The 13,263-nt window shown below is 40.3% G+C and overlaps 1 non-coding gene across 1 annotated transcript; it reads left to right on the top strand.

The window, feature by feature from the left end:
• Positions 1-516: 516 nt before the first annotated feature.
• Positions 517-624, top strand: LOC148549315 (small nucleolar RNA R71). Its single transcript, XR_015898156.1, has one exon. It is a non-coding gene; the product is annotated as a small nucleolar RNA R71 (small nucleolar RNA).
• Positions 625-13,263: the final 12,639 nt, after the last annotated feature.

The raw sequence follows: 13,263 nt of genomic DNA, 5'->3' as shown, positions 1-13,263 counted from the left end.
AAAAGGCTTGCTATTGCTAAACCTGTTTCTTCCACCATTATTAAAGCCTTGTTGAGGCCTTTGATCCTTCCATGAGAGATTTGGATGATTTCTCCATGATGGATTATAGGTGTTTCCATAAGGTTCACCCATGTAATTCACCTCTGCTATTGCAGGGTTTTCAGGATCATAAGCTTCTTCTTCATAAGAAGCCTCTTGAGTACTGTTGGATGCAGCTTGCACTCCATTCAGACTCTGAGAAATCATATTGACTTGCTGAGTCAATATTTTATTCTGAGCCAATATGGCATTCAGAGTATCAATTTCAAGAACTCCCTTCTTCATAGGCGTCCCATTATTCACAGGATTCCTTTCAGAAGTGTACATGAACTGGTTATTTGCAACCATGTCAATGAGTTCTTGAGCTTCTGCAGGCGTTTTCTTTAGGTGAATGGATCCACCTGCAGAAGTATCCAATGACATCTTTGATAACTCAGACAGACCATCATAGAATATATCCAGGATGGTCCATTCTGAAAGCATGTCAGAAGGACACTTTTTGGTCAGCTGCTTGTATCTTTCCCAAGCTTCATAGAGGGATTCACCTTCTTTCTGTCTGAAGGTTTGAACATCCACTCTAAGCTTGCTCAGCTTTTGAGGAGGAAAGAACTTGGCTAAGAAAGCCGTGACCAGCTTATCCCAAGAGTTCAGGCTGTCTTTGGGTTGAGAGTCCAACCACACTCTAGCTCTGTCTCTTACAGCAAAAGGGAAAAGCATGAGCCTGTAGACTTCAGGATCTACTCCATTAGTCTTAATAGTATCACATATCTGCAAGAATTCAGTTAAGAACTGAAAAGGATCTTCAGATGGAAGTCCATGAAACTTGCAGTTCTGCTGCATCAGAGAAACTTGCTGAGGTTTCAGCTCAAAGTTGTTTGCTCCAATGGCAGGAATGGAGATGCTTCTTCCATGTAAATTGGAATTAGGTGCAGTAAAGTCACCAAGCATTCTCCTTGCATTATTGTTGTTAGGTTCGGCTGCCATCTCCTTTACTTGTTCGAAATTTTCAATAAGGTTGTCTCTGGATTGTTGTAATTTAGCTTCTCTTAGTTTCCTCTTCAGAGTCCTTTCAGGTTCTGGATCAGCTTCAACAAGAATGCCTTTTTCTCTGTCCCTGCTCATAAGAAAGAGAAGAGAAAAAGAAAAGAAGAGGAATCCTCTATGTCACAGTAAAGAGGTTCCTTATTGTTAGTAGAAAAAGAAGAAAAAATTCGAACACAAATAGAAGAGGGGGTTCGAATTTGGTGAGTGATGTGAGGAGGAAGAGATGTTAGTAGATGAATAAATAAATAGAATAAGATGAGAGAAGGAGAGGATTTTCGAAAATAATTTTTTGAAAAAGAGTTAGTAATTTTCAAAAAATAATTTTGAAAAGGGTTAGTAGTTTTTCGAAAATTCAAATAAAAAATAAAATAATTAGTTTAATTAAAAATAAATTTTGAAAAAGAGGGAGATATTTTCGAAAATTAGAGAGAGAGAGTTAGTTAGGTGGTTTTGAAAAAGATAAGAAACAAACAAAAAGTTAGTTAGTTAGTTGAAACAAATTTGAAAAGATAAGAAGTTAGGAAGTTAGAAAAAGATGGGATAAGAAGATATTTTTGAAAAGATATGATAGAAGTTAGTTTTTGAAAAAGATTTGAATTTTAAAATCACAATTAATGACTTGATTCACAAGAAATCACAAGATATGATTCTAGAACTCAAAGTTTGAATCTTTCTTAACAAGCAAGTAACAAACTTGAAATTTTTGAATCAAAACATTAATTGATGATGTTATTTTCGAAAATTATGAGATAAAATTAAGAAAAAGATTTTTGAAAAATATTTTTGGAATTTTCGAAAATAACTAAGAAATTTGAAAAAGATTTGATTTTTGAAAAAGATTTTGAAAAAGATAAGATTTTCAAATTGAAAATTTGATTTGACTCATAAGAAACAATTAGATTTTAAAAATTTTTGAAAAAGTCAATCCAATTTTCGAATTTGATGAGAGAAAAAGGGAAAGATATTTTTTTGATTTTTGAATTTTTTATGATGAGAGAGAAAAAAATTAAAACATCATTTTCATGTTTTTCTCTTTTATTTTTGAATCAAAACAGAGAATGCATGCAAGAACACTATGAATGTCAAGATGAACACCAAGAACACTTTGAATGTCAAGATGAACATCAAGACTTGTTTTTGAAAAATTTTTGATGCAAAGAAAACATGGAAGACACCAAACTTAGAAATCTTTTATGTTTAGACTCTATGAATGCAAAAATGCACGTGAAAAACACCATACAACACAAAACAAGAAAACATCAAGATCAAACAAGGAGACTTACCAAGAACAACTTGAAGATCATGAAGAACACTATGAATGCATGATTATTTTCGAAAAATGCAAGATGCACATGCAATTGACACCAAACTTATAACATGACTCAAGACTCAAACAAGAACACAAAAAATATTTTTGAATTTTATGATTTTCTAATTTTTTTGTATTTTTTTTCGAAAATTATTTGAAAAACATAAATAAGGATTTCAAAATCTTTAATATGAATTCCAGGAATCTTATGCTCTAAAGCTCCAATCAAAGGGTCAGGCATGGCTTAATAGCCAGCCAAGCTTTAGTATGTAACTCAGACATGACACGCCTGACATACCCTATCCAGAAGGATTGGGCATGGCTCCACTGAGGTGATTAGTTGAAGGCCAATCCCAAAGCAGTTTGGGTATGGCTTTACAGCCAGATAGGCTTCAACATGCTTCATGAAACACTAGAATTCATTCTTAAAAAATTCTGAAGAAAAATATATTTTTGAAAATATTTTTATTTTAAAAATTTTTTTTTCGAAAACAAAGGAGAAATTTTTGAAAAATTTTTGAAAAATTTTTGAAAATAAAACAAAAAGAAAATTACCTAATCTGAGCAACAAGATGAACCGTCAGTTGTCCAAACTCGAACAATCCCCGGCAACGGCGCCAAAAACTTGGTGCGCAGAAATTGTGATTACACTTTGATTATGTAAAATTCATTGCTCTTTCTTTCCCTGGCAATGGCGCCAAAAACATGATGCCAATACCATGGTTCACAACTTCGCACAACTAACCAGCAATTGCACTGGGTCGTCCAAGTAATACCTTACGTGAGTAAGGGTCGAATCCCACAGAGATTGTTGGTATGAAGCAAGCTATGGTCACCTTGTAAATCTCAGTCAGGCGAATATAAAATAGTAATGGGGTTTTCGAAAATAATTAATAAAATAGGGATAGAAATACTTATGTAAATCATTGGTGAGAATTTCAGATAAACGCATAGAGATGCTATCGTTCCTCTGAACCTCTGCTTTCCTGCTGTCCTCATCCAATCAGTCTTACTCCTCTCCATGGCTGGCTTTATGCAAGGGCATCACCGTTGTCAGTGGCTACATCCCCTCCTCTCAGTGAAAATGGTCAACGCACCCTGTCACGGCACGACTATTCATCTGTCGGTTCTCGATCATGCTGGAATAGGATTCACCCTCCTTTTGCATCTGTCACTAACGCCCAGCACTCGCGAGTTTGAAGCTCGTCACAGTCATTCAATCATTGAATCCTACTCGGAATATCACAGACAAGGTTTAGACTTTCCGGATTCTCTTGAATGCCGCCATCATTCTAGCTTACACCACGAAGATTCTGATTAAGAGATCTAAGAGACACTCATTCAATCGAAAGTAGAACGGAAGTGGTTGTCAGGCACGCGTTCATAGGGAATGATGATGATTGTCACGTTCATCACATTCAGATTGAAGTGCGAATGAATATCTTGGAAGCGAAATAAGATGAATTGAATAGAAAACAGTAGTACTTTGCATTAATCTTTGAGGAACAGCAGAGCTCCACACCTTAATCTATGGAGTGCAGAAACTCTACCGTCGAAAATACATAAGTGAAAGGTCCAGGCATGGCCGAGAGGCCAGCCCCCAAAACGTGATCACAGGATCAAAATACAATCCCGGATGTCTAATATAATAGTAAAAGGTCCTATTTATAATAAACTAGCTACTAGGGTTTACAGAAGTAAGTAATTGATGCATAAATCCACTTTCGGGGCCCACTTGGTGTGTGCCTGGGCTGAGCTTGAGTGTTTCACGTGTAGAGGTCCTTCTTGGAGTTGAACGCCACCTTTTGTGCCATTTTGGGCGTTGAACTCCACTTTGCAACTTGTTTCTGGCGCTGGACGCCAGAATTGGGCAGAGAGCTGGCGTTGAACGCCAGTTTGCATCGTCTAAACTTAGGCAAAGTATGGACTATTATACATTTCTGGAAAGCCCTGGATGTCTACTTTTCAATGCAATTAGAAGCGCTCCATTTCGAGTTCTGTAGCTCCAGAAAATCCATGTTGAGTGCAGGGAGGTCAGAATCCAACAGCATCAGCAGTCCTTCTTCAACCTCTGAATCTGATTTTTGCTCAAGTCCCTCAATTTCAGCCAGAAAATACCTGAAATCACAGAAAAACACACAAACTCATAGTAAAGTCCAGAAATGTTAATTTAACATAAAAACTAATGAAAACATCCCTAAAAGTAACTAGATCCTACTAAAAACATACTAAAAACAATGCCAAAAAGCGTATAAATTATCCGCTCATCAGCGTGCGCGCCAAGTGTTCGTGCGTGTTGATAGGAATTTTCTGATCCACGCGGATGCGTCCATTCTTGCGCGCCACTTCCAGCCATCCTCATCCACGCGTGCGCGTGGAGTGCGCATGCGCGCCAATGCTGATTTTCCCAAAAATTCAAATCTTCATGTTCCTTCCTTTTGTGCATGCTTTCTTTCTTTCTTCTAGGCCATTCCTACCCTATAATTCCTGAAATCACTCAACAAATACATCGCGGCATCGATTGGCAATAGAAGAGGATTAAAATATGATAATTTTAAGGCAAAATAAGCATGTTTTTTATCATGAAGTAATATTAGGAAGAGAACACAAAACCATGTATTTCTTGTGAATAAGTGTGAGAAATATTAATAAAAACCCCTAAATTCTACACAATATAAACAACAAAATTGGGGTTTATCAAATCTCCCCACACTTAAACCAAGCATGTCCTCATGCTTAGAATAAAAAGACCAAAGATCATGGTGAGAAAGGGTTTATGAAATGCAAACTACCTAAGTGAATGCATGCAACTAATGTAAAATCATCTACCTACTTGGTCAAGGGTAAATCTATCCTCCAAGTACACATGTGAACACATGGGGTGAAAATAGTATGTAGTCCATGAATTTTACCAAATTGAACATTACTAAGGAGTGCATATAACTTGCTAGATGAATGCTTGTGAAAGCTGGAAACAAAGAATTGAGCATCGAACCCTCACCGGAAGTGTATCCGCTCTATTCGCTCAAGTGTATAGGGTTCATCGCTCAATCCTCTCCTAATCATGCTTTCCAAGATTTGTCTTTCATCTAACAATCAACAATTACTTAATGCATGCTTACAAGTATCATGATGTCTTATTCATGGGTTGTAATGGGGCTAGGGTGAAGGTAAGGATGTATATGGCCAAGTGAGCTTAAAATTTGAGTCCTTGATTAACCTAGGATCCCACTAGACACATAGAACAACCTATACAACTATAATACATTACCTAGCTACCCTTGAGTTTCACTTTTTTGCATACTCATGCATTCTTTTCAATTCACATTCCATATGCATTGTTTTCGTTACTTTGTCTTGGGGTTTCTTTGTCCCCTTTTATTGCTTTGTTTGTTAGTTTTTTTTATGATCCCCTTTTCTTGGGGCCTTGTGCACAAAAGTTTCAATGCATATAGTTCATTCATTCAATACATGAGCATGTTCTCAAATCCTAGAATTTCAATTACACTACAATTATACACCTATATATCTACCCAAATTTCCCAAGTATACTCTCCTAATTGAATGACACACATCCTAACTTACCTAAGCTAATCAAGGATCCAAATTTAGGGACATTCATGGTGTTTTGCTTAGGGTTGTTGACGTGCTCTATTCAAGAACAAAAAAGGTTTATCATGGGCTCAAAATTGGTTAGCAATGGTAGATAAAAGGGTTAAGGCCATTTGGGAAAAGTAACTATTGAAATGATGGCCTCAATCATGTAAATGCATTCATACACAAAGTAATGGACATATAGAATCAGACAAAGCAAGGATCACAATCATAGAGAGAGATATGCACACAAGAATGGGAACTAATGGTTAGAAGATGTAACCATGCAATAGGCTCAAAACTTACATGCTTGTGTTCTTAGCTCAATCACTATGTTCCAAAATACATTCTTAAAGCAAGTTTACTGCAAAAATTTTTCAAAATTTGGTAGGGTACCCCAAAACACAGTTTCTTGGGGAAGAAGTATTTGTTTTGACCAAGCAACTCTATAGAAATTAATTATCATGCAAGGAGTATTTACAAGCAAAACTAACTACACGTGCAATGTACTAACAATGTACTAACTACTAAGCGAAAGATAAATCCATGGGTATTGAAAGGAAGAGATTGTTACCCATAGAGATCGGTCAGACGACCTCCCCATACTTAGAAATTAGCACGGTCTTCCGTGCTATGAACAATGCGCAAAGGGCGGTCGGGACCGGAACCGTCACTATCTTCTCCTTCAGAGCTCCCATCACTTAGGTTTGAGGTGAATGTGAATATTTCGGGTTCCTCCATGCTAGGGGTAACACAATGCAGAAGCTTCTTGATATAAGTGTATCGGCATTGATTGCGCTGCTCATATCTATCAAGCTTCCGGTGTAGATCTTCTATCCTTTGAAGTGTGGATCTTTGCCGTGGTGGTGATGATGAAGTGGAAGGGATAGTAGATGGAAGGGCTATGTCAAGGCTTGGGTTGTTCATGGGAAGATGTAAGTATTTTCCGCTTGGGACCACATCGCCCTTAGCCGGAACTATAATCTTCCTGTCCTTGGCTTCCCAAGGAACACCCGCAGCAGCAACTAAATCAGATACCAATGTTGAAAATGACAAATTACCCCGGGCGTGAACTTGACTCATCGCTTGCTTGACAAGAAACGGAATGTTCACCGGCCTCTCCGTGAGAACACACCAAACAAGCAAGGCAAGATCCACCGTGAAGGACGACTTGTGGGTGCTAGGTAGCCCATAGTGGGATAGGATCTGGGCCCAAGCTCTAGCTTCTACAGTGAGAAAGCGAGTGTCAATGGACTTAGGCCTCATCCGGAGTCGACCTTGTGTCCAAAATGTCTCTAGCTCAGCAATGACTCGGAGGATCGAGTCCCAATCAAATCCAAACTTCTCTCGCTGACGTAAGACTTCTTGGTAGCCATCCATGTCACTTGGTACCGGTAGGACATTAAGCACTTGCTGAATAGCCTTTTCTGAAACCGCGACTTGCTTCTGGCGCATGTATACCGATTGAAGAGAGGAGAGATGGTATTTAGTATAGAATTCTTCCACCCAAGAGAGATATATTTCCCTTGGTTTCCTCAAAAGAAACTCCCATCCTCGCTGTTCGATGCGGAGTAGAATATAAGGAGCAACCTTGTCCGGCGGAGTGAGTAGATGCTCAGGATGATAGTTCCTAACAACCATGGAGGGGAACACAAGTTCACAGAAGCGGTTGGGGAACCTTGAAGAATCTTTTACCAGTTTGCTCTTTCCTTTCTCATCAATAGGAGCGGGTATCTAAGCATTCTTGGATAGGGGTTTGGCTCCCAATGAAGAGTGCGCCTTAGGAGTTGATCTTTGGGGTGCCCTTTTTGCGACCGGTTTCCTTGGAGCTTTCTCCTTGCCTTTCTTGGTGGCCATCCTGAGAAGGAAAGGGAAATAAGAAAATATTAAACCCAAAGAACCATTTTAACCAAAACATGCAAGTGAAAGGTAGTGCCCAAAAGAATGCAAGAGAAACATTGCAATAATCTAATCATGAAGACATGGGTCATAACACTTGGCATGGGATGCAAGAGGAAGTGAAGCATGCAAAGTGGCATGAGAAGTATAGTCTCAAGCATCCATAACAAAGAGCAAGTCATGTTCAATGAGTATCTAATCAACAAGCAAAGTGGACTCAATGCGTATAGAAGACAACAAGTAAATGAGGGGAAGCACCCAATTGAAAGTACATTATTAAAAGAAACCAAAATGGCATTCATGCATTTCCTAGAACACTTGGCGTGCAATTATCAAGCAAAGAGCAATTATGAGATACTCAATCAATTTAAAGCCCAAAATGAAACAACAATTATCACATATTGGCAAAGATAGGGAAAAAATGATAAAAGATCTATTAAAGCAAATTAAACTCAAATTCAACATCCATGGAAAAATAAGGGAAAAGGAAAAGTAGGCAAACAAAAGGTAAGAAATATCATCATGAAACTAAAAGAGAAACTGAGTAAAGCAATAATAAAAAAAATTTAACTAAAGGAGGAAATAATGTAAAGAAAATGAAAGAAAAGAAATGGAAGAAGTAGAACATTGAGAAGTGTAAAAGAACAAGGTTGAATTTTCTTTTGTGAAGATGAGAAAGAAATAGGAGAGATGTAGTGCCACCGGAAGAGGTGGTTGTCGCTGGTGAGTGGCCGGAGATGGTGGTGGTGGGTTGTGGAAGGAAGAAAGGAGAAGTGATGGAGAAGGAAGAAGGGAGAAAGAAAAGATGAAAGGGGATGAGAAAAGGGGAACAGAACAAGGCGCAAAGCTTTAAAACTGATTCGCGCAACCGGCGCGCACGCGCACAGTGCGCTAGCTCGTCGATGAGCTGTTGGCAAGGGACGCGTGCGCGTCAGTGGTGCATGCGTGCAAGGGGAGTTGTGCCCCTGGCACAAGACTGGCACAAGGTTGGTGAGTAACGCAGGCGCGCGGACGCACACCTTGCGCGGATGCGTGCCTGAAGGAATTCGCGACTGGTGCGGACGTGCGCAATGCGCGGACGCGTCAGTTCTGGCACAAGAGTGGCACAAGTGTGGCATAACTCTCTGGTTTTTGTACCAGGGAGTCCACATATCACCATCGGCGCGCGTGCGCACAGTGCGCTTACGCGTCGATGGGTGAATTGCAATGGTGCGCGCAGGCGACAAGTACGCAGACGTGGGAGTGCCTGGCGCGAGATTGGAATGAAGTGGGCATGACTCTCGGGTTTTTGGCCCAAGAATAGGAAGTGCACCACCGGCGCGCACGCGCACAGTCCGCTGGCGCGTCGGTGCCCATTTTTCCTTTTTCTCTTCTCTTTTTTTTTTTTTCAGCATAACAAGACCTATTCTAACACATTCTTGGTAGGTGCTTAGGCTAGTAGTCAAAGAGAATACTTCACAATATCATGCATTATCCAAAATATAGCATTCTCCCTACTTCAACAATCCATCCATACCAAAATGATGAAAACTATATGAGCATCCTATCTATTCACAAGAAGGATAAAACTAGCATTCCTATGCAATCAATCAATCATCAAGAAATCATAAAATTCACAAAAATTTAAGGTTACAAACTAGATGGTATATACAAGAAAGATCTTACCACGGTAGGGTGTCTCCCACCAAGAACTTTTCTTTAACGTTCTTAAGTTGGACGGTCCTTTTCTTAAGCTTCCTCTCTTCTTGGTGCATCCTCCAATAGGAACACCTCTAGCTCTTTTGGGGGCTTGTAGCCATGATACTTTTTCACCCTATGTCCATTCACCTTAAAAGTTGCTTCACTCTTGGGATCAAACAACTCCACCACTCCATAGGGCTTTATTTCTTTCACCTTGAAAGGTCCTTCCCATCTAGAACGGAGTTTGCCAGGCATGAATCGAAGCCTTGAGTTGTATAGGAGGACCTCATCACCTTCTTGAAAGTCCTTCTTCCGGATGTGATGGTCATGGAATGCTTTAGTCTTTTCTTTGTAAATCCGGGCATTCTCATATGCCTCGTTCCTCAAACACTCAAGCTCCTCTAGTTGTAACTTCCTAGCTTCACCCGCCTTGGCTAAATCCATGTTGCATTACTTTACCGCCCAGTAGGCTCGATGCTCAATCTCCACCGAAAGGTGGCATGCCTTACCATAGACGATCCGGAAGGGACTCATCTCTATCAGAGTCTTGTAGGCCATTCTATACGCCCATAGTGCATCTCCTAACCGGAGGCTCCAATCCTTCCTTTGTGGATTAACCACTTTCTCTAAAATCCTCTTAATTTCTCGGTTGGACACTTCCGCTTGTCCATTTTTTTACGGATGATAAGCAGTAGCAACCTTATGCGACACTCCATAGCGCTTGAGCAATGCCTCTACCTTCCTGTTACAAAAGTGGGATCCTTGGTCGCTCACGATTGCTTGTGGCGACCTATAACGACATACAATGTTATTCCTAATAAAAGAAACAACGGTATTGGCGTCGTCAAGGCGGGTAGGTATGACCTCTACCCACTTTGACACGTAGTCAACTGCTAACAGAACATACAGATACCCACTAGAGTTGGGAAACGGTCCCATAAAGTCAATGCCCCATACATCAAATATCTCACAGAACAACATAGGTTGTTGAGGCATTTCATCCCTTTAGGATGTGTTTCCTGACTTCTGACACTGATGGCAAGACACACATAACCGGTTAGCATCCTTGAACAAGGTTGGCCACCAGAATCCACAATCCAACATCTTTTTAGCAGTCCTTTGTGGGCCAAAGTGGCCACCACATTCGGACGAATGGCAAGCTTCAAGAATTGGTTGGATTTCAGACTCCAGGACACATCTTCGAATTACTTGGTCCACGCCCCTCTTCCACAAGTGGGGGTCATCCCAAATATAGTATTTGGAATCACTCCTCAACTTGTCCCTTTGGTTTTTCGAAAAGTTGGGAGGGAAGATTTTCGTAACCAAGTAGTTCGCCATTGGGGCAAACCAAGGAAAGCTATCCGACACAGCATGCAAACTATCCAATGGGAATGAGTCATTGATCGGAATTGGATCAAATTTTAAATTTTCAATGTGGCTTAAATGATCCACAACTAGGTTTTGAGATCCACTTCGGTCCCTAATCTCAATGTCGAATTCTTGCAAAAGCAAGATCCAACGTATGAGTCTAGGCTTTGACTCATTCTTTGTCAATAAGTACTTTAAAGCTGCATGATCCGTGTATACCACTATCTTTGATCCTAGCAAATAAGATCTGAATTTATCTAAAGCATGAACAATAGCTAGGAGTTTTTTTCAATAGTGGTATAGTTGGATTGTGCTGCATCCAGTGTTTTAGAAAGTAAGCAATGACATAAGGGAGTTTACCATCGTGCTGTGCAAGCGCGGCACCTACAGCATGGTTTGACGCATCGCACATTATCTCAAATGGCAACGTCCAGTTGGGGCCTTACACAATAGGTGCCGTGGTAAGAACTCTCCTTAGCTCTTCAAAAGCTTTCACACATTCACTGTCAAACTCAAAATCCACATCTTTTTGGAGTAGGCACGACAATGGCAAAGCAATCTTGCTGAAATCTTTGATAAAGCGCCTATAGAATTCTGTATGTCCCAAAAATGAGCGGACCTCCCTCACAGATGAGGGGTGAGGTAAAGTGGTGATAACATCGACCTTGGCCGGGTCTACAGAAATGCCTTCATGAGATACTACATGTCCTAACACTATACCTTGTCGTACCATAAAGTGACATTTTTCAAAATTTAAGACAAGGTTAGTGTCAACACATCTAGCTAAGACCTTGGCCAAGTTCTCTAAGCAACAATCAAATGAAGTACCATAAACGCTGAAGTCATCCATAAAGACTTCCAGACAATTCTCTATTAGATCGGAGAAGACACTCGTCATGCACCGCTGAAAGGTAGCAGGTGCATTGCATAGTCCAAATGGCATCCTTTTATAGGCAAAGGTGCCAAACGGACAAGTAAACGTGGTCTTCTCCTGATCTTCAGGAGTAATATGAATCTGAAAGTAGCCAGTAAATTCATCAAGAAAGCAGTAGTGAGATTTACCCACCAAACGGTCTAACATCTGATCGATGAAGGGCAAGGGGTAATTGTCCTTCCGTGTAGCAGCGTTCAGTCTTCTGTAATCAATACACACTCGCCACGCATTTTGTACTCTTTTAGTGACCATTTCACCGTTGTCCTTCTTGACCATTGTGATGCCGGACTTCTTAGGAACAACTTGGACCAGGCTCACCCACTCACTGTCGGAGATTGGGTATATGATATCCGCATCCAAAAATCTGGTGACCTCTTTCTTTACTACATCGAGGATGGTCGGGTTGAGCCTCCTTTGCGGTTACCTAACCGGCCTAGCTCCATATTAGAAAAATATCCTATGCATGTACTTGCGAGGTCAATTCCCACAATATCCGCTAGGCTCCATCCTATTGCTTTCTTGTACTTTCTTAGAACATCTAGGAGCTTTTCTTCTTCTTCACTTGAAAGCTCACTAGCAATAATGACCGAAAACCTTTGGTTGTCCTCTAAGAAAGCATACTTCAAATGAGATGGAACGGGCTTCAGTTCACTCTTTACCTCAAGCTGAGGTTCCTTTTCATCAGGCTCATGGAGTTCATTCTTGACAACTTTCTCATGTTCATCCTCTTGGTCATTCGCCTCCTCAACAATAGGGTAGCACAACTTGTTGTGGTCTTCTTCTTGCACTTCCGCTACCACTTCATCAATTACATCACATCGGAGCACGGAATGTTCTTCAGGAGGATGTTTCATGGCTTCTTCTAAATTGAACTTGATAGTCTTGTCTCCAACCTCAAAGGAATATGTGTCGGTGAAGGCATCTAACTTGAATTTAGAGGTCTTGAGGAAGGGTCTACCAAGTAGAACGGAGGATGAGCTTCTATTTTCTGTTGGAGGCATTTCAAGGATGTAAAAGTCAACCGGAAAAACCAAATCCTTGATCGCCACAAGTACATCTTCCGCTATTCCCATCACCGTGATCACACTTTTATCGGCTAAGGAAAACCTCGCCGCCAACTTCTTTAATGGAGCTAAATTCAACCGCACATAGATAGAAAGTGGCATGATGCTTACACAAGCTCCCAAGTCACACATACAATCATGAAAAATGCGTCCGCCAATACAATAAGACACCAAACAAGGTCCAGGGTCACCATATTTTTTTGGAATAGGTTCCATCAAGGAAGAAATTGAACTACCCAAGGATAATGTCTCCAATTCTCCTATCCTATCTTTGTGTGTACACAAGTCTTTCAAAAAATTTGCATACTTTAGAATTTGTTGAATAGCATCAA

This window comes from Arachis ipaensis, chromosome B8, assembly GCF_059453495.1.
Source record: "Arachis ipaensis isolate K30076 ecotype BB chromosome B8, ASM5945349v1, whole genome shotgun sequence".
In the NCBI taxonomy this organism is placed as follows: Eukaryota; Viridiplantae; Streptophyta; class Magnoliopsida; order Fabales; family Fabaceae; genus Arachis; species Arachis ipaensis.
This window is presented reverse-complemented; position numbering and strand designations above follow the sequence as displayed.